Here is a 26,225-nt window from a genome sequence, read left to right on the forward strand (position 1 = left end):
ATCATGGCCAAGCGGTTCCTGAAGTGTTCCCCCATCTGCAATTCATCCTAACAATCGAAAGGAAACTTTGTATGCACTTCAGCAACTCGTAAACCGCAAAGCACACCCTCCTTGAGCTGCAGCATCAGAACGGCATCCCCCAACATAGTCTGATTTGCAACGTTTCCACACATTCGAATTTCACCCTCCATATGTTGGACCGACTATATGACCAGAGAAAAGCCATAACCGATTTCTTGATGATCCAAGCAGATAGGGGGACTCCCCTGTGTAACTTCAATGTCAACCAGTGGCAGCCACATTATTAGTTGCCAGGATTACGGGATGTCATTCCGCTGCTTCATTTCCTACAACAACATGTGTTGGATCTATGGCTGGTCGGGGGGGGGGGCTGAACTGGAGGAGTAGGGGGAGAGGGGACAGTGGAGCACAGGCAAGGTTTGGCAAAATGTTTTTTTTATAGTCATCTGACAGGAGAGGAGGAGTAGGTTGTGGAGCTACAGGGTGATGAGGAAGACAAGACAGAGGACCCAGACACACCGTGTCCATGTGGTCTCCTCATGCTGCTGGCACATTAAATGAAACTTTTTCTCTTAATCTATTTTAAATCTTCAATTTAAATTTAAAAAAATATCTTTAACCTTTTCAATTGTGAGGCCCTATGGTCTCTTCAGGCTGTTGCCACCTCCAGGCTGGGTCATTCTGCCACTATATGGTCCCCTCATGCTGCTGCCACCTCTAGGCTTTGCCATGGTGCCGCCATGTGGTCTCCCCATGCTGCTAGCACATTGAATGAAACTTTTTAGGTTTATCTATTTGAAATATTCAATTTAAATTTAAAAAAATATCTTTAATCTGTTCAATTGTGTGGCCCTATGGTCTTGTCGGGCTGCTACTACCTCCAGGCTGGGTCATTCTGCCACTATATGGTCTCCTCTTGCTGCTGCCAATTTTAGGCTGTGTAATTGTGCCACATTATGGTCTCCTCATGCTGCAGCCACATTCAAGCTGTGTCATTGTACCACCTTTTGGTCTACTCATGCTGTTGGTACATTAAATTAATCTTTTAAAATTTTTATCTATATAAAATCTTCAATTTAAAATTTTACAAAATATCTTTAATCTTTTCAATTGTGAGGTCCTATGGTCTCGTTGGGCTGCTGCCACCTCTAGGCTCTGTCATTGTGCTGCCATGTGACTACTTGTTATATTGGGTTTTGTGGTCATACAGTATTAGTTCAAAGTGAACACTTCGGGCACAAGGGACATTAAACTTGTTAATATAATCAAAATCTTCAATTAAAATAAAATAAAAATCTCTTCAATCTTTTCAATTGTGAGGCCCTATGGTCGTCATATATTATCTGTGGAATTACCACAAGAATCCAATGAACCAGGTTGGAGCAATAACAATGAACCATAACTGATAAAATGAAACATTTGCACATTCACAGTCAGGGGAGCGCTGAGAGGAAGGGGCTGGAACAGGTGGTAACTCACCTCGCGGAGAACCGCCAGCTCAATTTTAAGATACAAGTACGAGCCTTTTCACTGCAGCCACTTCTAGATTTATGTGCCCACTTATCCAATGGCACAGAAGCTGAATGTGCTCCTGTCCAAGTTGCTAGTACTGCAGTCCCTCCCTTTTCAAGTGGACACTCAGAGCATGGGGGTGCGCTGAGAGGCAGGGGCTGGGACAGGCGGTAGCTGGCCTTGTGGCTGGCCGCCAGCTCAACTTTAAGATACTACTAGGAGCTTTGCAATATTTTACATTGCAGCCATTATACACTATTGGAGCTGGAATTACAGCGGCTGCTGGCACCAGACTTGCCTTCCAATGGGTCCTCAAAAAAGGATTTAAAGTTTGTTCATTCCAATTACCAGGCTCTGTCATTGTGCTGCCATTTGATCTCCTCATACTGCTGGCACATTAAACTTGTGAATCTATTCAAAATTTTCTATTTAAATTAAAAAAAATCAATGTAACCTTTTCAAGACTGAAGCACCAAGATTGTTGTCATATATTACCTCTGGAATTACCACAAGAATCCAATGAAACAGGTTGGAGCGATAACAATAAACCATAACTGATTAAATTAAACAGTCGCTGAGAGGCAGGGGCTGGAACAGGTGGTAGCTCAACTCGCGGCAGACCGCCAGCTCGATGCTCACCAGAATGAGTCCTCAAAAAAGGATTTACATTTTTTTAAATAAATTCAAATTAAATAAAAATTCCATTAAAAAATCTCTTTAATCTCTTCAATTGTGACGCCATATTGTCTCCCTGCTGCCACATCCGGATGCTCTGCGGCAGTGATTCTAATAGCGATGCCTGTAATCGGCATATCACACTGAATAACAGTATTATTTCACTAACACAGCACACTCCCTATGCGTGTTACTACAAGGCAAAGTGTTCTACACCCCTATTGAGGCTCTCTGTAGACCAGAAGCCGTTTTTAATAGTGATTCTCCGTGAATAAATTTGGACCGAACCGAATATTTTTGGAAAATTCTGCGAATCGGCCGAATCGAATTTTTCAAAAAATTTGCTCATCTCTACTCACCATCCCCAGGGTACATTTCTGCCCACAGGGATGGTGGGGATATAATGTTAGTGTCTCCCGCCAGCTCCGTAAGTAGTCTCCCGGACACAATGCTATTCTTTCCTAGTCCTGTTGTCTCTGGCTGTATTTAAGCCCCCTCAGTGTGATTAACAGCCCTCATCATCGCTCTTCTCCCTAAGCAGATGAAGCTGAGCAAAGACATGGGCTGTGCCCAGGCTGTCAATCACACTGAGGGGGTGTGATTACTCCTAGAGAAGACAGGACTAGGTAAGTATATCTCTCCACCCAGGGTATTTCTTCCGGGGCCGGTGGGAGAGACTTTTTTTTATATCCGCACCATGTGTGGATGGTGATGAAAAAGATTTCACCATACATAACGTGTTGCCACACATTATGTACGGTGAAATCTCATGATTGGTTCCCTTTAAGATCTGCAGAGGAAAAGTTATTCTTATTTTTAAAGTTACTGTTTCCGCCTGTAACTGTGGTGGATGTACAACGTCTAGACATATTACATTAAATTTCTTAGATCCTGTTTAAAAAAAAAAAAAAAACTAACATATCATAAAACATATTTTTCATTTGCTTTTGCACTTTAGCAAAGCTAAGTAAAATTCTAATTTTATGTTACTGTCTCTAGAGGATCGATTTTTAATTTTGTAGTAACAGTTAATCAAGTTGTGTTTATAAATGTAGCCTTGTGTGTTCTGTTATAGCAATCCTGTTTCTTTTAAATATTGCTTCTTCCTTGAATGATTTAGGCTTTTTTCATCTAAATTAACTATGGTATGAATTAACTGTGTGTTTTGATATGATTACATTTTGATTTAATAGATGTTCTTATAGAGATAGTTTTAATAGATGTAGGCAATTGACATTATTTACTATAATGAAGGCAGGCATTTGTGCATAGTGTCCTATTGCCTTGTCTACACACTAATAAAGTTATTAACCATGAGGCAGCACATCATTAAAGTAATGCTGATCACATCCCAAATAGTGATCAAATAGTGGCAAATAATAGGCAAAAAAATTTCAAAAATTCGCTCATCTCTACCCAACATCCCCGGGGGACATCTCTGCCCACAGTGATGGTGGGGATATAAAGTTAGTAAGTCTCTCCCGTAGGCTCTGTAATTAGTCTCCCGGATGCAGAGCTATACTTTCCTAGTCCTGTTGTCTCTGGCTTTATTTATGCCCCCTCAGTGTGATTGACAGCCCTCATCAACGCTCTTCTCCCTAAGCAGATGAAGCAGAGCAAAGACACGGGCTGTGCCCGGGCTGTCAACCACACTGAGGGGTGTGATTACACCCAGAGAAGACAGGACTAGGTAAGTATATCTCTCCACCCATAGGGGATTTCTTACAGGACCGGCGGGAGAGACTTTTTTCATATCCACACCATTTGTGGATGGTGATGAAAAAGATTTCACCATATATAACGTGCTGCCACACATTATATATGGTGAAATCTCATGATTGGTTCCCTTTAAAATCTGCAGAGGAAAAGATATTCTCATTTTTAAAGTTACTGCTTCCGCCTGTAACTGTGGCAGATGTGCAAAGTCTAGACATATTACATTACATTTCTTAGGGTTTTCTTTTTTTTTTTTTTGTTTAAAAGAGGATCTAACATATCATAAAACATATTTTTCATTTGCTTTTGCACTTTAGCAAAGCTAAGTAAAATTCTAATTTTATGTTCCTGTCTCTAGAGGATCGATTTTTAATTTTGTAGTAACAGTTAATCAAGTTGTGTTTATTAATGTAGCCTTGTGTCCTCTGTTATAGCAATCATGTGTCTTTTAAATATTGCTTCTTCCTTGAATGATTTAGGCTTTTTTCATCTAAATTAACTATGGTATAAATTAACTGTGTGTTTTGATTTGATTACATTTTGATTTAATAGATGTTTTTATAGACGCAGTTTTAATAGATGTCGGCAATTGACATTATTTACTATAATGAAGGCAGGCATTTGTGCATAGTGTCCTATTGCCTTGTCTACACACTAATAAAGTTATTAACCATGAGGAAGCACATCATTAAAAGTAATGCTGATCACATCCCATAGGTAAAACAAGTGGCAAATAAAAGGCAAAAAAATATTCAGCTCACAATCAAACAAGTTGCCTAATAAAATAACAAAAGCTATGTGGCATTACATGTAGAAGTTAGCATCATCCATTAACCCTTTTAATTTTTGTCTTTTTACTCACAATCTAAGGCTACTTTCACGCTGCCGTTATGACATGTCACATGGGAAAAGTTTTGTCATAACGAGATCACCCATTAAAGTCACAAAAAAAAAAAACAGACTTTGGTGGCCATTCTCGACTGGGAGCAATGGCAAAGGTGAAAGGGGCCTTAGAACCACAAGTTTTTCATTGATGGGGCTATATGCAGGCTTATTTTCTTGTAATGCACCTTCCTTTTTACCATATAATGTACTGTGAAACAAAAAAAAAATATTTGTGGGGTAAAACAAAAAAAGTAATTTTGTGGAGGTACAGTAATATCATATATAAGGTTTCTTTTATGTTTTTCTGCTTTAAAAAAATAAAAACCCTTTATTTAAAAACAATTGCTTTGCATTTTTAAATTAATTTTTTTTTCCACAGATCTGTGTGAGAACTATTTTTTTTTTTGCCGTAGTTTTGTAATATATTTAAAGAAACACTTTTTTGGTGCAGTATAGGCTATTTGAAAATAATGCAAAGATTCATGTATGTGCCCTATGTATACCTGTTTTAGCTGATGTGGCATGCATCTTGATTTCTATTTCCCCTCTGATATGGATACCTAATGCTGCCTACATTTTTTGTGTATCTTGCTTTGCAGCGAAAGAGAGACTGTGTAGTCTCATCGCTGCACTTGCTTTGTCTATCGAAGTGCAGTAACTAATAGATTGCATTCTGTCCTCTTACAAGATAGGCTAAAGCTGTATTGCATTCAGTATTATGACTCTGTCTGCTTTTTCCCCTATTATAAATATAATTTATAGAGGCCAAACAGCAGCTGGCAATCAAAGACTGGAGGTGAGGATGTAAACTGTTAGGATTGTGGTTATCTCTTATCTTGGCTGCTGCTGGTAGGTGTCGGCCATGACCCTGAACTAGTCTCATGATCCCTGAAAAGACATATTACCATATTCTTCGACGTATAAGACGCACTTTTTCTTCCCCTAAACTGGGGGGTGGCGGGGGGAAAGTTGCGTCTTATACGGCGAATACACATTAAAACCATGTCCTATCGAGGCGGTCCCTGCGGCCATCAATGGCCGGGACCCGCGGCTAATACAGGACATCACCGATCGTGGTGATGCCCTGTATTAACCCTTCAGACGCGGCATCTGAAGCGAAGTTGACACTAACCCGACTGCACTGGGAGGGACCTTACCTGCCTCCTCAGTGTCTGCTCCGTGCCGGGATCCCCTGCATGACCGGATCTCTCCTTCATCGTCATCACGTCGTCTTAGCGATGTGATGGCGGCGATGGAGAGCGAGGATACCGGGCAGCCGAGACATTCCGGAGCGACAGGGACACCCCGGGGCCGCGGCCACAGCGATGGAGGGCGACATCCAGGGCAGCGGTGACGAGCAGTGACGGGTCCGGAGTGACGGGGACACGCGAGTATTACCTCCTATACCAGTGGTCTTCAACCTGCGGACCTCCAGATGTTGCAAAACTACAATTCCTGGCATGCCCGGACAGCCCGGCATGCTGGTAGTTGTAGTTTTGCAACTTCTGGAGGTCCGCTGGTTGAAGATCACTGTCCTATACTTAACATTGTATTCTACATTTTCCTCCTTTAAAATTGGATGCGTCTCATATGCCGCAGCGTCCTATATGGCGAAAAATACGGGTATGTACATGTTTGTATGTTAAATGGTAGAAAGGAGATAAAGCAGGTAAATTCCACTAGCAAAAATACCATTACTACTAAAGTGCTTGTGTGCCATTGTCAGTACGGCGTGCTGGTCAACCATTCGTCAGAAAGGGGGAACGACCGTGCGCATAATCAGCTAATTTTTGCAGCTAAACTAGCCAAGATAATAAGTACACATTGTACGGCTTTGTTCACACTTTATTTTTCAGTCATCTTTTGTACAAAATCACAGATTTAGTTTTGCCCATTTTACCAATTTAAAGTACAAAATAATTTCAATGGAACTTATTGGAAAAGCAACTAGTAATGCACACATTGTATTAATTAACCCCTTAAGGACCAAGACCATTTTAAAGTTAAGGACCAGGCCAATTTTATTTTAGCGATATTGTTTTTTCCTCCTCGCCTTCTAAAATCCATAAAACTCTTTTATATTTCCATCTACAGACCCATATAAGGGCTTGTTTTTTGCGTGACCAATTGTACTTTGTAATGAAACCTCTCATTTTACCATAAAATGTACGGTGAACCCAAAAAGTTTTGTTTATGGAGGAAATTTAAATGAAAACCACAATTTTGCACATTTTGGAGGGTTTTGTTTTCAAACTGTACCCTTTACGGTAAAAATGACATGTATTCTTTATTCTGTGTGTCAATACAATTAAAATGATACCCATGGCTAGATACTTTAATATTTTTGTACTGCTTAAAAAAAATCTAAAACTTTTTGTACAAAATCAGTAAAATCGCCCTATTTTGACCACTTATAACTTTTTCATTTTTCCGTATATAGGGCGGTTTGAGGGCTCATCATTTCCACCATCATCTTTTCTTTTTATCGATACCACATTCGCATATATAAAACTTTTAGATAATTTTTTATTCATTTTTTTAGAATAAAATGGGACTAAAAAGCAGCATTTTTGGACTTTCCGGGATCATTTACATTATATTTTAATAGTTTGGACATTTACGCACGCGGCAATACCAAATATGTTTATAAAAATAAAAAAAATTACACTTTTTGGGGGTAAAATGGGAAAAACACAATTTTCATTTTTATTGGGGGAGGGGATTTTTCACTTTTTTTTTTTTTTACACTTTTTATGTCCCCATAGGGGACTATCTATAGCAGTCATATGATTGCTAATACTGTTAGGGCATAGCACTGATCAGTATTATCTGCGATTTTCTGCTCTAGTCTGTTCAATCTCAGACCAGAGCAGGAGATGATGGGAGATAGACGGAGGCAGGTGAGGGGCCCTCCGTCCGCCATTACACATGATCGGATCCCCGCAGCAGCGATGCGGGCAATCCGATCATCTCTCTAACATGCGCACTGCCGCAGATGCCGTGTGCTGTATTGATCACGGCATCTGAGGGGTTAATGGCGGACATCTGTGTGATCACGTATGTCAGCCAATACCGGCGGGTCCCCGGCTGCTAGAACCTGCTGTGTATGACGCGATCACCGCTCCAATGCTCACGGTTATACACAGGACGTAAATGTATGTCCTGGTTGTTAAGGGGTTAAAAGGAAAAGACAGATGTTCTTAGAGCAAAGGATGGCTGCAAATAAACGTCAGTCAAATTGTATGTGATTAACCAAGTAACAATGAGGAATAAAAACAAATTTCTTTCCCATTCATATTAAAAACCAATTACTAAACAAGGCCAAAAATTCATAGATATAGAAGGGGCAAACCCATTAAATAGGTCTAATCCACATCCAAAAGCAAGATAAAGGCCCTGATTTACGAAGAGTGTTGTGTAGTTATCTTTGTGGGTTTTAATTCCCTACAATTTATTTTCCATGGTATTTACTAAGGTTTCCCTACATTTTCCACTTTCCTTACACTTTGCTTTTTTTTACACCTGCTCTGATCTGTCTGGTTTTCCTCAGCTGAAATCCACCACATTTTCTGTGGAAACCTTAGTAAATATGTTGGGTTTTTTTGTGAAAATGTCGGGAACACGCCCCTTTTCTGTGACTATGTCCCCTTTTCCTGACTGCCACACCCTTTTTTCGGGCTCTCTCAGTAAAATGTTAAGTTGGGTTTTTCTCATTTCTGGCGCAGACAGAATTTATGGCGCACTGCGCCACAATCTGGCGCACATCCCGACAAAGCAGGTCTGATTTGCAATAGTAAATGAGGGCCAAAATATGTTATCAAAAAGAGTGAGAAAACATTTAAGGTGAACCTAGCCCAAATAATGAATATATCTCACTTTTTATAGGTGTCACTGTTATGACTGGTCAGTGTAAGGGTCTATTCACACGGCAGATTTCCGCTTGCGGAATTCCGCCTCAAATTAAAACCCATAGATTACTATGGGATTGCGAAAGCTGAAATTCTGCCGTGTGAATAGACCCTTAGGCAGCAGTGACATTGGTGTTTTTTGGCTTCCGCTAATGAAGGCAATAGGAGTGGGGAAGAGTCTGAGATGCTATTCTTGCCGTCCTAGATGTATTAGTGGATTCCTAATAGACTTCATGAGTTGTCATGATTTCTTGCATTCATTTAAAAATATATACAGCCTAACAGGTATATTCTAGTATGAACAGAAGTCATGAGACTAATGCAAACAGATTCTATAACTTTCCTTCAATCTAGCTTCACAAAGAAACAAGCCCACAGCAGCCGCGCCAAAACTGCACTGGGGGAGCCTAGTGAATAGGAAAATCAGCTCCTGGGTATAAATCTCTTTCATCCTTCAACAATGTCCCCATAATATACATGTTAATAATATTGTCAATTCATTCTATTTAGTGAATATATCTTTTCAAGCTGAGACTCATTTTTTTCGGTACCAATAGCGAACAGGCGTCTATTTTCTGATGAACCTGGATTTTATGGGATTTGATTTGCGCCTTTACAGCCAGCGCAAAACCTAATGAATCCAGTAGTTACTAGAACAACTCGATGGCTGCATCTTAGATTGAAAGTCTTTTTCAGAAAGTCCATAATCAGTTCTGGTAATGTCAACTTTTATTACACATATTAATTGGCTGTAAAATAAGTTCCGGACTGCTGACAACAAAGGTTTGCAGAGGAGCCTGGGTTTACTTTCCATATTAAGTAAATAAGATAAGGGCAATTGAGCTGAGGCTAGTGTTACACCATGTTTGTGGTGTACAATTGGCAAACGTGTCTGGAATTCTCCGGGTGTATAAGACAAATGTATCCATAGACCCCCATTACTAACCAAGGTCAAAAATTTGTGTGGCTTCCATCAGGGTTTTAGTTTTTTGCCTTTATGGAACAGCACAAATATCTGAGCAGGATCTCTCAAAAACCAAAAATGTGTTATTCATCCTTTAGCATGGCATAGTGGCATAGCCTCCTATTGGCATCCATCATAGAAATATGTCAACTATATACGTCTAGAAATCCACTGACTTAAAGGGGTACAAGCTCCTATCCAAAAGATAGGGGATAAGATGTCTGATCGCGGGGGTACCCAGACATCTTGGCTGCGGCACTCCAGACATCATCTACGGAGCGAAGTTCGCTCCGTGTTGGATGACTGGTGATGTGGGGCGGAGGCTCGAGACGTCACGGTCACACCCGCTAGTGACGTCACGGCCAGGCACCCTCAATGCAAGTCTATGGGAGGGGGCGTGATGACGTCACGCCCCCTCCCATAGACTTGCATTGAGGGGTGTGGCTGTGACGTCCCGAGCGGGGCGTGGCCATGACGCCACGAGCCACTGGTGCTCTGACGCTGGACCTGACGCTCTAAATGAACACCTGGTACAGCAGGGAGATCACGCCAAAGGATAGCGGATAAGATGTCTAGGGGGTGGAGTACCCCTTTAAAGCTCCATTTAACATGCAAAAATGCAGTGTGAAAAAAAAGTTATTGTAATTATAAATTGAGAAATAAAACATCCATTACATATTACATAACATTCTCCCAGAAATGTTGCGGTATGTCCTTTGGACAGATGAGACAAAACTGGAGCTTTCTGGCAAGTCCCATCAGCTCTATGTTCGCAGATGCAAAAATGAAGCATACAAAGAAAAGAACATGCACCTCCTGTGAAGCATGGAGGAGGCTAGGTTATGTTTTGGGGCTGCTTTGCATCTGGGAGAGGGTGTCTTAATCTGTTCAGGGTACAATGAAATGTACTGACCAGTGTCTGGAAGCTTGGTCTCAGTCTCAGGTCATGGGTTCTCCTGTAAGCAAATGGCTCACATAGGGTCCAGGACTCCATCTTCATCGAGAGTTCCTTTCTGTCAGCAAGCATCCAACATTTTTGGAATGTATGACAGCTCCTCTCTGGCGGAAGCGTTCAGCATGCGATGATTCTTTTTGTACAGTGCTGGCAATTTTCTAACCGCAGCATTGCGGAATCCTTGGCAGTGCTTCATGGCACTGGGCACCCACGTTGGTGGGAACCCCGGTTGGGAATCACTGGTTTATGGAGTAAAAGGGGTTTGACTCAAGTTGTACAATAGTTTTTTAGCACAGAAAGTTATTCCGAAGGAAAAATATTTTTGTTCCAAAGCTTTTATAAAGTTATATACATTTTTAAGTTGGGTTTCAAGTCCCTAGCACAGCTTTTATGCTGAGGTATGTGGAGGGTGAGGGGGCAGTGATCCTGTCAGGGTCCGATCTTGGTTGGGGAGTAGTGTGGTTAGCTTCTTCTCTGACTACTCCTGAGGTCCTTATTTGTGACATTTTTAAAGCCCATTATGTTTAATAAGATAGCGCTGTCCCATTCCCTCAACGGAATTTCTGCGGTGAACATTACATTGTGAAAATTGTGCATGCCGTTCTTTAAATTTTGCTGAATTGCTGCAAGAATCCTTAGGAACTCAATGGGGTTAAAATTTAGGCTGATTTTTTGGCTGAAATTTTGCAGAAATTCTGCTGCAGTTCCGTTCAGCAAGCTTTGCTGTATGTATTTTGTGTGGAATTGCAGTTGCCCATAGCAACCAATCAGATCTTTTATTTTATTTTTCAGAGGCCTTTTTCTAAAAAATGAAAGAAGCAATCTACACTGAATATTGCTATGATGCTATGGGCAACTGGTAGATATTTCCTCTGCATAGGTTTTGATAAAGCATCCACAGAGGAAAACAGCAAGCTGTAATATGTGCCCTATATTACTTTGGCTGCATTCACATTGTGTGTAATATGGGTGCATGTCTGTGCCCAAATGACCCAAATTGATGCTGTCAGTTCAGGTCTTTAGACCTGTGGTCAGCTGGGACTTGCATCTATAATAAGCACTCAGCCAAAGGGTATGTTCCCGCATATTGCATCAGCTTCAGATCAGTAGGAAGGTGCTGCAATTGGAATTTGTGCAGAATTTCCTTGTGGAAATTCTGTAGTGTGAACAACATTTTTCTTTTGTAGAGGGGAGGAGACATGTGTAAAGGGGCTATACGATGACCACGCCCACACAATGACACCCAAAAATAAAGTTGCACCCAGATGTCCATGACCTTAGGATTGGCACATTTCACTGTACTCCAGTTTGTGCTATATAAAAAGCCATTACTGGGAAATGATCTGTGCACAGTAGGAAGTCTTTGATTAGTTTAAGCCATAGTGATCAAAATGGAATATTTATATAAAAAAAATTAAAAATGTATAAAAAATTCTCTAAAAATAAATATGGTTTACGTAAAAAAAAAACTGATTTAAGCAACTAGGCATTTTTAAAGAATCATTTTCAAATTGTTTTCCTTCCTTTTTGATCCGTAACCCAAAGATGTTCACATCAATGTCAAGTTTCCTTTTTGGGCATTTTAGAACATTTTTCATTGCAGGCCAGCAGGAAAAGATAGGCCAGGAAATTCTATTTCCCAAAACAGTTCTATAATCTATACTTCGATTTTTGTATAAAAGATCTTGTGCACTATGTAAACTATACATACTGTAGCTCTCTTAGCCACCTTCAGTAATCATATACAATACATTTACAATGACTGGCAAGCAAGTAAAGACGATAATTCTCTCTGTACAGCACTGCTGTATATGTCGGCACTATACAAGCAACAACAAATAAATTAACGTGATGGAAATTGAGAGTAGAGAAAACACTACAAAGGATGTTATGGAATGGTCACCCTCTGATTTAAAGGGCCACTGCTATTTGCGAAAACTTTTTATATAATATAGATAACAGTATATGTATTAACAAATTCAAGCAATTATTACAGCTCTTTTGAGGGTTTCCTTTTTCTTTTATCAAGATGGATTAAAGTTTTGTTTTTAACTTTTTACACTTTTTGGAGCTTGAATTATCATTGCATTTGTTTGGACTTCTACTGGGACTTGGCCCGCTGCCTTTTCCATGCTCCTGCATTCTCTACACGATTCTTATCTCGGACATTCTTTTCATAGGCGTGTTTCTAACAGTATATGTATATTTTCAATATATTTTAGCTTAAAAAATACTGTCATGTCCCTGCGGGTATTGTCTGTGTGTCTCAAATGGGACAAAAAGCAGGAAGTGAGGGCAGGACAAGCAGAGCTCTGTTCAGGCTCCTGGCTTGTCAATCCCCTTGCTGACAGAGTCCTGCTTGTCCTCAGTGTACAGAGCCCTGCTTGTCCTCACTGCACAGAGCCCTGCTTGTCCTCACTGCACAGAGCCCTGCTTGTCCTCACTGCACAGAGCCCCGCTTGTCCTCAGTGCACAGAGCCCCGCTTGTCCTCAGTGCACAGAGCCCCGCTTGTCCTCAGTGCACAGAGCCCCGCTTGTCCTCAGTGCACAGAGCCCCGCTTGTCCTCAGTGCACAGAGCCCCGCTTGTCCTCAGTGCACAGAGCCCCGCTTGTCCTCAGTGCACAGAGCCCTGCTTGTGCTCAGTGCACAGAACCCTTCCGTCTCAATGTCATTTTGCTTTTAGAGAACCAGGCTGGTGAAACCTGAGCAGTATTGAAATGATTCATTATTATGTATCTTTAATTTATGAAACACATATGGCGTACTACCACACAACGCAGTGCCATTGCTGCATTACTGTGACGCATGGCATGGACACCTTTGTTGGTGTTCAGAAAACAATGGCATCTTCTTATTTATCAAAAGGATGGAAAATAATAAGATATGGTAGACTTTTAATGCAGCACTATGGCTTAAAGAAGAATATGCTTCTGGCTGGCAGTGGTTAAAGGGGTATTCTGGATTCATACATCTTATCCCCTATCCAAAGGTTAGGGGATAAGATATATGGTCACAAGGGTCTCGCCGCTGGGGACCCCCACGATCTCGGTGCAGCTCCCGACATTCTGTGTCGGGTGCTGCATCCGAGACGGGGACATGACGTCACGGCCTTGCCCCCTTCATTCATGTCTATGGTAAGGGGCATGATGACAGCCACTCCCTCTCCCATAGACATGTATGGAGGGGCGTGGCATGACGTCACATCCCAGTCTCTAAAGCAGAGCCCAGCACAGAATGCTTTGAATAGGGGAAAAGATGTATAAAGCCGGAATACCCCTTTAACTAAAATTGTGAATGGCATTGTTTATCATGGAGACTCTTGTTGGTATTTGATAGGAAAACATTAACAAACACTTTTTGTTAGGGCACTTACAAAAATTCTTGGGAAAGTGGTAATAGTATTTTAGGGTGAGGATACATTTACTACATGCACTGCATTTGCTTTTGCCCTTATTTGCATTCTGGAAAATAGAAGCAAATTAATTCAGAAACTGAGTAGAAGAGTTTAGTAGTTTATGCTTGCCTATCGAGTGAAGCAGAAACGGTTTGTGCTTGGTTTGTGACTTCTGCGTCTTTTATCCATTTAAATATCTGAAAATGTGTATTTAATGCAGGACATAAACAAGTATATGGTTTTATTGCCCTCTAGTGGTCAATGTGCAGATAGCAAATAATATAATAATGTGTTATGTTAGTACTAGTATTTGTTGTGACATTTTAAGAATAAAAAGGAAAATGGCTGTGTGGGAGATCAACATAAATCGAGAAGAAAACCCACACGAGGATACTGTGTTATGTGTCAAAATACTACATCCAAAAAAAACAATTAAATACAGTCCTACTAGGTTGAGGATAAGATATAATGGACAGTGGATAGACTAAAAGAAAGGCTATAAAAGATATAAGTCTAAAATAATAGATATAGGTTTAAAATAATTTATTAATTACACTATGGTGGATTTTTATTAACAATAAAAGCAAGAAAAAAAGCAATAGTATATAATCATACTGTATACTCAAACAAAAGCAAACAAATAGTCCATATTTCCCAATCGGCAGTCTAGATGTGGAGGTGATAATTAAGGTACATGCTTTCGTCCCACTCCGTGGTGTAATTGCACTATAGGTCAATAAGAGGATATTGCCAGAAAACTCTGCTACTCAGTATCTTAACAGTGTAACTGATGATCCGACTCGGACGGCGCCGGGCCATATATGTCTATTGCTGAGAACAGCTGGTATGAAATAAGGTAAGTGCACTCTGCAACGCTGTAACCCCTCTGTTTGCAGCCCACTTTACCCTGGTGGCACAGGGCTAGTTAAATAAGAGTCACAAGTGGGATGAGGATTGGTACTAAGTACCTCTTACCCGTAGTACCAGTATAAGCTGGTGTTGGTTTCCACATGGGAGATCGGTACATGGATGGATCTCATGTTGCTGTTCTGTTAAGGTAAGTGAGGTTCCGGGGAGTGCGTACTCCACTCCAGAGATGACGTTCTCCAAAGTTTACAGTATTGCAGTAAAGGTGGATAATGCTTCAAGCTTGCCTGTATTAGGGTATTTGCGATGATTGGGGTGGCCAGCTAGACGCGTTTCGGGGAGCCAAGTCAGTTTTTTAATAGCTGGTGGCAACAATGGTCGAAATGAATATTATTGCCACCTGCTACTCAATATCCACTTATTGACCTATAGCGCAATTACACCACGGCACCAAAGCATGTACATACAGCACTGCATTTAAATGAGACATTGTTAGCTATATGACATTGCCGGCTTAATTTATCACCTCTACATCTAGCCTGCTGATTGGGGAATATGGACTATTTGTTTGCTTTTATTCGAGTATATGATTATATGCTATTGCTATTTTTATTGCTTTTATTGTTCATATAAAAAAGTCTGTGGTATGTCCAATGCAAGGACCCTGCAGAGGACACCACAGTGTAATTAATAAATTATTTTAGACCTATATCTATTATTTAGACTTATATCTGTTATATCCTTTCTTTTAGTCTATCCACTGTCCATTATATCTTATCCTCAACCTAGTATGACTGTATTTAATAGTTGTTTGGACATTTTAAGAATATTGGTACTATTTTCCTACACATAGATCTGCTTGATTTGCATATGTATTGTATAGAAACTGATCATACTTAGATGTCGGCAAGACAAACAAAGCAATGATGATCTCGTAAAGTGTACTTGTCATATCACAGAAACTAATATTGCTTATATATGTTACTCGCTAGCTCATTCACTCTTATATGTGTCTAGCTTCTGTATTTAGCTCACAAATCCCTCTGTTCTGGTGCTTACTCATTCTTACAACTTCTGCTTAGGAAGGGGCCTGTCCTAGGCAAGCACTAGCTTACCCTCACTTACCATGCATTCACTTGTGCCCTGAGTCTGCTGTGCTGAGTCTCTTTATCCAATCACTGCAGGCTGCTCTGTAACCCCCTCCTCTGTTTTCAGACAGGAGCCTGATAGATAGGACAGGAGTGATCATAGGAGTTCAAGTAACTAACTGGACTTTGTCCCTGCCTGTGCTTCAGCTGGAACAAACATGATGCTGCAGCCAGACAGGATTATGTTCTGGATGGTAGGGGGACCTCGAGTGGTCTTTATCTCCAAAAAGCATCAAATTACAGATTAGACATTCTTATACTATGTCAACAAAAGTTAGATTTTATTTCCATCATTTATAACTTTCAAAATAACAGAAAACAAAAAAATGGCATCTGCAAAAGTTTGGGCACCCTGCAGAGTTAAAGGGGTATTCCAGCCCAAAACTTTTTTATATATATCAACTGGCTCCGGAAAGTTAAACAGATTTGTAAATTATGCAAAAATGTAGAAGCGGAAAAAACTGGCTGACTCACCGACAAGTTCTCTTCAGGTTTTCTTCTTTATTAATATACTCACATATTCATATAGAACAAGGGAGGAGGACGGGACGGGGGTACACAAATCCGGCGACAGAATCTGTTTCACACGTCAAGCGTGCTTCATCTGGCCTGTGATTAACCTGAAGAGAACTTGTCGGTGAGTCAACCAGTTTTTTCCGCTTCTACATTTTTGCACAGTTGATACTCTTTCATTGAAACCAGAGCACCACCGTTACTCCAGGTACAATAGACTCCTACATATTCCTACACTGTATATACACACAAGAGAAAAAGGAGTCATTTCACCAATTCATATAAATCATATATTTCTTTATTAAGTTGCATAAAAACAAGAGAGGAAACAATCCCCAAGGGGAGACGACACAAGTGGCAAAAAACAAAAAGGTGTCACTCCGAGCCCCTCCAGTAACCCTTAACAATATACAATTATGAAGTATTGCTGTCCCCATAAAGTGCATATGCATAAATCAAGTAACAGGATACCTATATGTGCAATAATGCAAAACAGTACTAAAGTGCAACAATATTACATAGTAAAAAATGGCACTATCCAGTGTCCCATAAGAAAAGTCAAAAGCAGCACCACAAGGTATATATACAAGATTAGAGGGTATACATACAAAAAATATCACAAGTAGGGAGGAGGAGGAGATCGGAGCGACACCACTCCAACGCTGGCGTTTCGGCAGGAAAGCCTTTGACGAGGAGTCCTACATATTCCTAGCCCGTGTGTCCGGCTTACTGGCCTCAGCAGTGCCGAACCAGCTTTGTGTTTTCTGAGATTTGTAAATTCCTTCTATTAAAAAATCTTAATCCTTCCAATAGTTATTAGCTTCTGAAGTTTTCTGTCTAACTGCTCATTGATGATATCACGTCCCGGGAGCTGTGCATGATGGGAAAATATCCCCATAGGAACTGCACAGCTCCCGGGACGTGAGTCATCAGAGAGCAGTTAGACAGAAAACAACAACTCAACTTCAGAAGCTAATAACTATTGGAAGGATTACGATTTTTTTATCTAAGTAATTTACAAATCTAATATAACAGGTATAGATGGAGGAAAGGAGAGAGAGAGCACACAAAAAGGAGCTATATCACCTAATGAACTGCGAGGTCAAGTCCTCGGTGACCTCAAGTACAGGGTGCACGTACATAGGTAGTAAGTCACAATATCAAACAAAATGAAAGACACGTAGGTGCACTCACCACTCAGCGGAGAAAGCCAGGTACGAGAATCCGGTCACGGGTAGCCGGGTCACGGCATAGGCGCTGGTAAAGTGTGGCGCTCAGAGGCAACGCCGGCAGTTTCGCACGTAAGTGCGTGCTTCGTCCGGCCTTACGTGAAAAACTGCAGGCGTTGCCACCGAGCGCCACACTTTACCAGCGCCTATGCCGTGACCCGGCTACCCGTGACCGGATTCTCGTACCTGGCTTTCTCCGCTGAGTGGTGAGTGCACCTACGTGTCTTTCATTTTGTTTGATATTGTGACTTACTACCTATGTACGTGCACCCTGTACTTGAGGTCACCGAGGACTTGACCTCGCAGTTCATTAGGTGATATAGCTCCTTTTTGTGTGCTCTCTCTCCTTTCCTCCATCTATACCTGTTATATTAGATTTGTAAATTACTTAGATAAAAAAATCGTAATCCTTCCAATAGTTATTAGCTTCTGAAGTTGAGTTGTTGTTTTCTGTCTAACTGCTCTCTGATGACTCACGTCCCGGGAGCTGTGCAGTTCCTATGGGGATATTTTCCCATCATGCACAGCTCCCGGGACGTGATATCATCAATGAGCAGTTAGACAGAAAACTTCAGAAGCTAATAATTATTGGAAGGATTAAGATTTTTTAATAGAAGGAATTTACAAATCTCAGAAAACACAAAGCTGGTTCGGCACTGCTGAGGCCAGTAAGCCGGACACACGGGCTAGGAATATGTAGGACTCCTCGTCAAAGGCTTTCCTGCCGAAATGCCAGCGTTGGAGTGGTGTCGCTCCGATCTCATCCTCCTCCCTACTTGTGATATTTTTTGTATGTATACCCTCTAATCTTGTATATATACCTTGTGGTGCTGCTTTTGACTTTTCTTATGGGACACTGGATAGTGCCATTTTTTACTATGTAATATTGTTGCACTTTAGTACTGTTTTGCATTATTGCACATATAGGTATCCTGTTACTTGATTTATGCATATGCACTTTATGGGGACAGCAATACTTCATAATTGTATATTGTTAAGGGTTACTGGAGGGGCTCGGAGTGACACCTTTTTGTTTTTTGCCACTTGTGTCGTCTCCCCTTGGGGATTGCTGAGCGGTGAGTGCACCTACGTGTCTTTCATTTTGTTTAATTTACAAATCTGTTTACCTTTCCGGAGCCAGTTGATATATTAAAAAAAATTTTGGCCTGGAATACCCCTTTAACATCTTGTACTGCCCCCTTTGGCAAGTATCACAGCTTGTAAACGCTTTTTGTAGCCAGCCAAGAGTCTTTCAATTCTTGTTTGAGGTATCTTTGCCCATTCTTACTTACAAAAGTCTTCCAGTTCTTTGAGATTTCTGGGCTGTCTGTCACGCACTGCTCTTTTAAGGTCTATCCATAGATTTTCAAGTATGTTGAGGTCAGGACATTGTAAAGGCCATGGCAAAACCTTCAGTTTTACGCCTCTTGATGTAATCCCCCATGGATTTCGAGGTGTGTTTGGGATCATTATCCATTTGTAGAAGCCATCCTCTCTTTAACTTCAGCTTTTTCACAGATGGCATCAAGTTAGCATCCATAATTTGCTGAAATTTTATTGAATCCATTTTTCTTTCTACTCGTGAGATGTTCACTGTGCCACTGGCTGCAATACAACCCAAAATCATGATTGATCCACCCCCATGCTTAACAGTTGGACAGAGGTTCTTTTCCTTAAATTCTGTTCCCCTTCTTCTCCAAACGTACCTTTACTCATTCCAGTCAAAAAGTTAAATTTTAACCTCATCGGTGCACAGAAATTGTTTCCAAAATGCATCAGGCTTGTCTATATGTTCATTTGCAAAGTTCAAACGCTGATTTTTGTGGTGAGGACGTAGAAGAGGTTTTATTCTGATGATTCTTCCATGAAAATCATATTTGTACAAGTATCTCTTTATAGTGGAATAGTGTACCCCAACTCCAGTGTCTGCCAGATCTTTCTGGAGGGATTGTGCAGTCAAACGTGGGTTTTGAATAGTTTTTCTCACAATCCTGCAAGCTGTTCTGTCTGATATTTTTCTTGGTCTTCCAAATCTTGCTTTAACTTCCACTGTTCCTGATGACTGCCATTTCTTAAAGGAGTACTCTGGTGCAGAGTATTCCTGCTCCGTTCTGCCCGGGCTGCAAAATAAATGAAAATAAACCATCTCTCACCTTCCTGGGTTCCCGCGGAGCGTCACTACCGCTGATCGGTCCTCCGGTCCATCTTCTTCATACTTCTGGGTGTAACGAAGAGTCACATGGCGCTCAGCCTATTATGGGCCATGAACATCGCAGCTGCCGGTGATAGGCTGAGCGCCATGTGACGCTTCGTTACACCCGGAAGTATGAAGGGATTGGACTGGAGGACCGATCAGCTGTAGTGACGCTCCGCGGGAACCCAGGAAGTTGGGAGATGGTTTATTTTCATTTATTTTGCAGCCCGGGCAGGAACTTTTGTAAACGCCATTTTTTTGTTTTCTGTTATTTTGAAAGTGTAAATGATGGAAATAAAATCTAACTTTTGTTGACAAATTATAAGAATGTCTAATCTGTAATTTGATGCCTTTTGGAGATTTTCCCATCTTTTCTTGGCTTCTTTATGCACATTAATACAAATTTTTACCTGGGGTGCCCAAACTTTTGATCCCCACGGAGTACCCCTTTAAGAACAAAGACATTTGGGTGCATGAAAGTAAGCAACATTGTTATGTGTGCTGAAAAATTGTGTTAATGTGTGCAGAGGAAGACCACATTACCCTTGAAGAACAAGGTATAGTTACTAAGAGTTCTATGCTGAGAAAAGGTTGGATTGGCCTGTCAGGGGGTGGAGCACAATGTTGAGAGTCATGTGAATAAGACTGTACGATCAACAATATTTGACATGTCGGAGCAACATGTCACAAGCTGTTTTTAACGACAGTAGCTCTTCAAATTTCCTATTCTGTTTGAATCCATTCCTGGCTTTATCTTAAGAAAACTCAACGAAAAACTGCCACAAAAACTGAAAAAAATAAAATGTTGTGAGCCACTAGTCTTAAACAACGGTATTCTAGGATGTCCTAGTAATTCATGCCTAAAAACACTTACTTCTATAAAATATTACAAAAACTGTTAAAAAATTTATCAAATCATAAAATATACAGTTGCCTCCCATGCTACCTCTAATGACAGCTCTAGTTATTAGTTCATCTTTACGATCTGTAGAGGAGATTTATCATTTGCATGACATTTTGCACAATGTTTCTTCTTAGGCTGGGTTCACAAAAAACTGAAAAACTGTACAAATAAGGCTGGGTCCACACTGCCAGAGATCGAGCCGGTGGCACTAGGACCGAGCAGACAGCATAATTGCCCCCATAGAATGCAATGCATTTCTGGGTGGATCTTTTGGGAGATCTGCTCAGAAATGCATTGCCATCTATGGGGACAGCAATGTAGTCCATGCAGTCCTAGTGCCGCCGGCTCGATCTCTGGCAGTGTGGACCCAGCCTTATTTGTACAGTTTTTCAGGTAGAGGTTTCTGTGTCTAATTTAGAAAAAAATGCAAATGCAACATAATGAATTGTGTGAATTTTTAAAAGGATGGGCAACAGGAGAAAAAGACATTCAACAATGAACTTCCCACAAATTATACCATTTAGGGAGTGGAGTATATTTGTGTTTTTTTAGTTTTGTTTTTTATTTTTGCACAACATTTTTTCATAAATGCAACAAATTTATCTGTGCACATTAAGCCATATCCTCTCCAAGTGCAAACTGCAAAAATATTGCAAAAACAACCATAAATTAGGATTCCTGGAGAATGGCACTCGTTTCTTCTGTATATCTTGAGTTCATTAGGTGTTATCTTTTTTTGTTTTAGATGGGTGGTCCCTTGTGGACCTGGGTATCTAATCCCACAAATTATTTGGCCACTTTTGTATATATTGTGTCATTGTGATTTCGATCCTGCTGGAGTAGTCCCATGATGAACCCCAATATACTTTATTTGTTCATTTTGGGGGATTCCAATTCTTTTAAGTAGTAGTGTGGGTTAATCCCTTAAGGACCAGGCCCATTTTGGCCTTAAGGACCAGAGCGTTTTTTGCACATCTGACCAATGTCACTTTAAGCATTAATAACTCTGGGATGCTTTTACCTTTCATTCTGATTCCGAGAATGTTTTTTCGTGACATATTCTACTTTATAATAGAGGTAAAATTTTGTCGATACTTGCATCATTTCTTGGTGAAAAATTCCAAAATTTGATGAAAAAATAGAAAATTTGGTATTTTTTAAACTTTGAAGCTCTCTGCTTATAAGGAAAATGGACATTGCAAATAAATTATATATTGATTCACATATACAATATGTCTACTTTATTTTTGCATTATAAAGTTGACATGTTTTTACTTTTGGAAGACATCAGGGGGCTTCAAAGTTCAGCAGCAATTTTCCAATTTTTCACAACATTTTAAAAATCGGAGTTTTTCAGGGACCAGTTCAGTTTTGAAGTGGATTTGAAGGGTGTTCATATTAGAAATACCCCACAAATGACCTCATTATAAAAACTGCACCCCTCAAAGTATTCAAAATGACATTCAAAAGGTTTGTTAACCCTTTAGGCGTTTCACAGGAATAGCAGCAAATTGAAGGAGAAAATTCTAAATCTTCATTTTTTACACTTGCATGTTCTTGTAGACCCAGTTTTTGAACTTTTACAATGGGTAAAAGGAGATAAATCTTCCTAAAATGTGTAACCCAATTTCTCTCGAGTAAGGAAATACCTCATATGTGTATGTCAAGTGTTCGGCGGATGCACTAGAGGGCTCAGAAGGGAAGGAGCGACAGTGGGATTTTGGAGAGTGAGTTTTACAAGGGGTAATGGGAGAAAATGCCCCCCAAAATTTGTAACCCCATCTCTGGAGTATGGAAATACCCCATGTGTGGACGTCATGTGCACTGCAGGCTCACTACAATGCTCAGAAGAGAAGGAGTCACATTTGGCTTTTAGAAAGAAAATTTAGCTGAAATGGATTTGGGGGACATGTCCCATTTAGGAAGCCCCTATTGTGCCAGGCCAGCAAAAAAAAAAAAACACACACATGGCATACTATTTTGGAAACTACACCCCTCAAGGAACGTAACAAGGGGTACAGTGAACCTTAACACCCCACAGGTGTTTGACGATTTTTCGTTAAAGTTGGATGTGTAAATATTTAATTTTTTTGTGCTAGTTTCCCCCAAATTTTACATTGCAGTGTGTGTGTGTGTGTGTGTGTGTGTGTGTGTGTGTGTGTGTGTGTGTTTGGTGTTAAATTTATAACGGTGTGTGATTAAAAATCACACACCGTTATATAGGGGGAAAAAAAAAAAGCTGCGCCCCCCCCCCAAAAAAAAAATGGGGGCAAATCGCAGCGCCCGGGCCACACTGAAAATACTGCGGTGGACCCTTGGGGACCTATTAGGGGGTCGGGGGGACAAATTTTTTATTTTTTACTTTTTTAAACTTTTACTTATTGTGAACCCTACCTTTCCCTGGGTTTTATTCTGTCCCTGCTCTATGGGGGGTTCTTGTCTTCTGAGGGGGCTCCAATCTCGGCAGAGGGGGGGGGGGGGTCCCTGGCTACCTCCAGCAGTTCTGACTGCTGACTGAACTCAGCATCTTCCCCCAGCTCTGCCGGCTGGCTGTTAACCCCTCCCCTGCCGGCTGCTATTGGCTGGATGATCGTTATGCCAATAGCAGCGATCCTGAGGGGGTGACGAAATCGCCACTTCCCCATAGCTACAGTGAGTGATAGGGGGTGTATCCTACACCCCTGATCACCGTGTATCTCCGGGTCAGCGGGTCACACGTGACCCGTTAGACCTGAATCGCGGCAGATCGTTGGTGTGAATTCACCAGCGATCTGCGGCGATCGCCGACATGGGGGGGGGTCTGATCACCCCCCTCGGCATTTGCACGGGGTGCCTGCTGATCGATATCAGCAGTCACCCCGGTCAGATCCCCGTCCCACGCACGTCGGGGACCTAAATTCCCACGGATGTACACATACGTCCTTGGTCCTTAAGTATCAGGGAGCTAGGACATATGTGCACGTCCTTGGTCTTTATGTGGTTAATCTGTATGACCAACCTTGGTCCCATGCCCCATATCTATAACTACTGATGTTGTGATTTGTTTGTGTTGTTTTTTGCACATTTAACCCCTTAAAGACTCAGGGCTTTTCTGTTTTTTGCACTTTAATTTTTTCCTCCTAACATTTTAAAAATCATAACCCTTTTTATTTTGCACCTAAAGACCCTTATGAAGGCTTTTTTTTGTGCCACCAATTCTACTTTGTAATGACATGAGTCATTTTACCAAAAGATCTACGACGAAACAAAAAAAAAAATCATTGCGCAATAAAATTGAAAAAAAAAAAAGCGAAACAAAAAAAAACGCCATTCTGTAAATTTTGGGGGCTTCCGTTTCTACACAGTGCATTTTTTGGTGAAAATGACACCCTATCTTTATTCTGTAGGTCCATAGGATTAAAATGATATCATACTTTGATAGATTTGATTTTGTCGCACTTCTGGAAAAAATCATAACTACATGCAGGAAAATGTATACATTTAAAATTGTCATCTTCTGACCCCTATAACTTTTTTATTTTTCCACATACGGGGATGTATAAGGGCTAATTTCTTGCGCCGTGATCTGAAGTTTTTATCTGTATCATTTTGGTTTCTATCCGACTTATTGATCACATTTTATTCATTTTTTATGTTTATATTTATTTACATAGTTTTTTTTATTGGAAAAGGGGGGATGATTCAAACTTTTATTAAGGAAGGGGTTAAATCACATTTATTAACTTTTTTTTGTACACTTTTTTTTTGCAATTCAGGTCTATGGGAGGGGGCGTGTCCTAGTGCAGTTAAGTCACGCCCCCTCATGCCGTCACGTCACGCCCCCTGCATTCATGGCTATGTGGCGGGCCCCCTGTGATCAAACATCTTAACACCTATCCTTTGGATAGGGGATAAGATGTCTTTGGCCAGAATAATCCTTTAACCCCTTAACAACGCAAGACGTATATATTTACGTCCTGGGCCAGCTCCCGATATGTGAAGCACGCTCAGGGGCTGAGCGCGCTTCATACCCGGCAGGTCCCAGTTGCTATTAGCAACCAGGACCTGTGGCTAATACCAGACATCGCCGATTGGGCTGATGTCTGGTATTAACCTTTTAGACGCTGCAATCAAAGTTGATCGCGGCATCTAAAACGTGAGAAACCTGTTGCCGGATTGCTCAGTGGGCTGTTCGGGATTGCCGTTATGCAATCAAAGGATTGAATGTAATAGTCCCCTATGGGAACTAAAAAAAAGTGTAAAAAAAGTAAAACAAAAAGTTAATAAATGTGATTTAACCCCTTCAGTAAAAAAAATCCCCCCCTTTTCCCATATAAAAAAAAACCATGTAAATAAAAATAAACATATGTGGTATTGCCGCATGCGTAAATGTCCGAACTATAAAAATATATTGTTAATTAAACTGCAATGTCAATGGCGTACACGTAAAAAAAATTCCAAAGTCCAAAATTGCATATTTTTCGTCACTTTTATACCCTAAAAAAAAAATGTATAAGAAGCAATCTAAAAGTCCCATCAAAACAAAAATGGTACCGAAATAAGCCCATATACATCCCTGTATGTGGAAAAATAAAGAAGTTATAGGGGTCAGAAGAGGACAATTTTACAAATATAAATTTTGGTGTATGTACCGTATATACTCGAGTATAAGCCGAGTTTTTCAGCACGATTTTTCTTCACCGGGGGCGCCTCTTCTCCGCGCTTCGGGCCCGGCCTCAGAATAGTCACGTTGCCGTGACAACGACGCAGAGGTGCGTTCATTGCCAACGTACTTCTGCGTCATTGTCAAGGCAACGCCTCTATTCCGGGCCGGAAGCGCGGAGAAGAGGCGCCCCCGGTGAAGATAGCAGCCCGGACCACCTCCTCACTGGACCACCTCCTCTCCGGACCACCTCCTCACCGGACCACCTCCTCTCCGGACCACCTCCTCTCCGGACAGCCCTGCAGGACCGGACCAGCGCCGAGCGGAGGTGAGTACTCAGAACTAAAGGGGGGTGAGAGGGGGCTGGATGATGTTGAAGGCCGCAGTGGTCTTCAACCTGCGGACCTCCGGAGGTTTCAAAACTACAACTCCCAGCAAGCCCGGACAGCCGATGGCTGCCCGGGCTTGCTGGGAGTTGTAGTTTTGAAACCTCTGGAGGTCCGCAGGTTGAAGACCACTGAGGGCGAATGATGAGAAGAGGATGATGAAGGGGGGGGTGTGGGGATGATGAAGGGGGGTGGGGATGATGAAGGGCGGTGTGTGGGATGATTACAAGGGGGTGATGAAGGGGGGATGTGTGGGATGATAAGGGGATGATGAAGGGGGGATGTGTGGGATGATAAGGGGATGATGAAGG

The 26,225-nt window shown here is 41.2% G+C and overlaps 1 protein-coding gene across 2 annotated transcripts in view; it reads left to right on the forward strand.

Annotated features, from left to right (window-relative positions):
* Positions 1-26,225, forward strand: part of TMEM178A (transmembrane protein 178A) — a 127,253-nt gene that overhangs the window by 91,616 nt on the left and 9,412 nt on the right. The window lies entirely within an intron of this gene.

The sequence above is a fragment of the Hyla sarda genome, chromosome 3 (assembly GCF_029499605.1).
Source record: "Hyla sarda isolate aHylSar1 chromosome 3, aHylSar1.hap1, whole genome shotgun sequence".
NCBI classification, from domain to species: Eukaryota; Metazoa; Chordata; class Amphibia; order Anura; family Hylidae; genus Hyla; species Hyla sarda.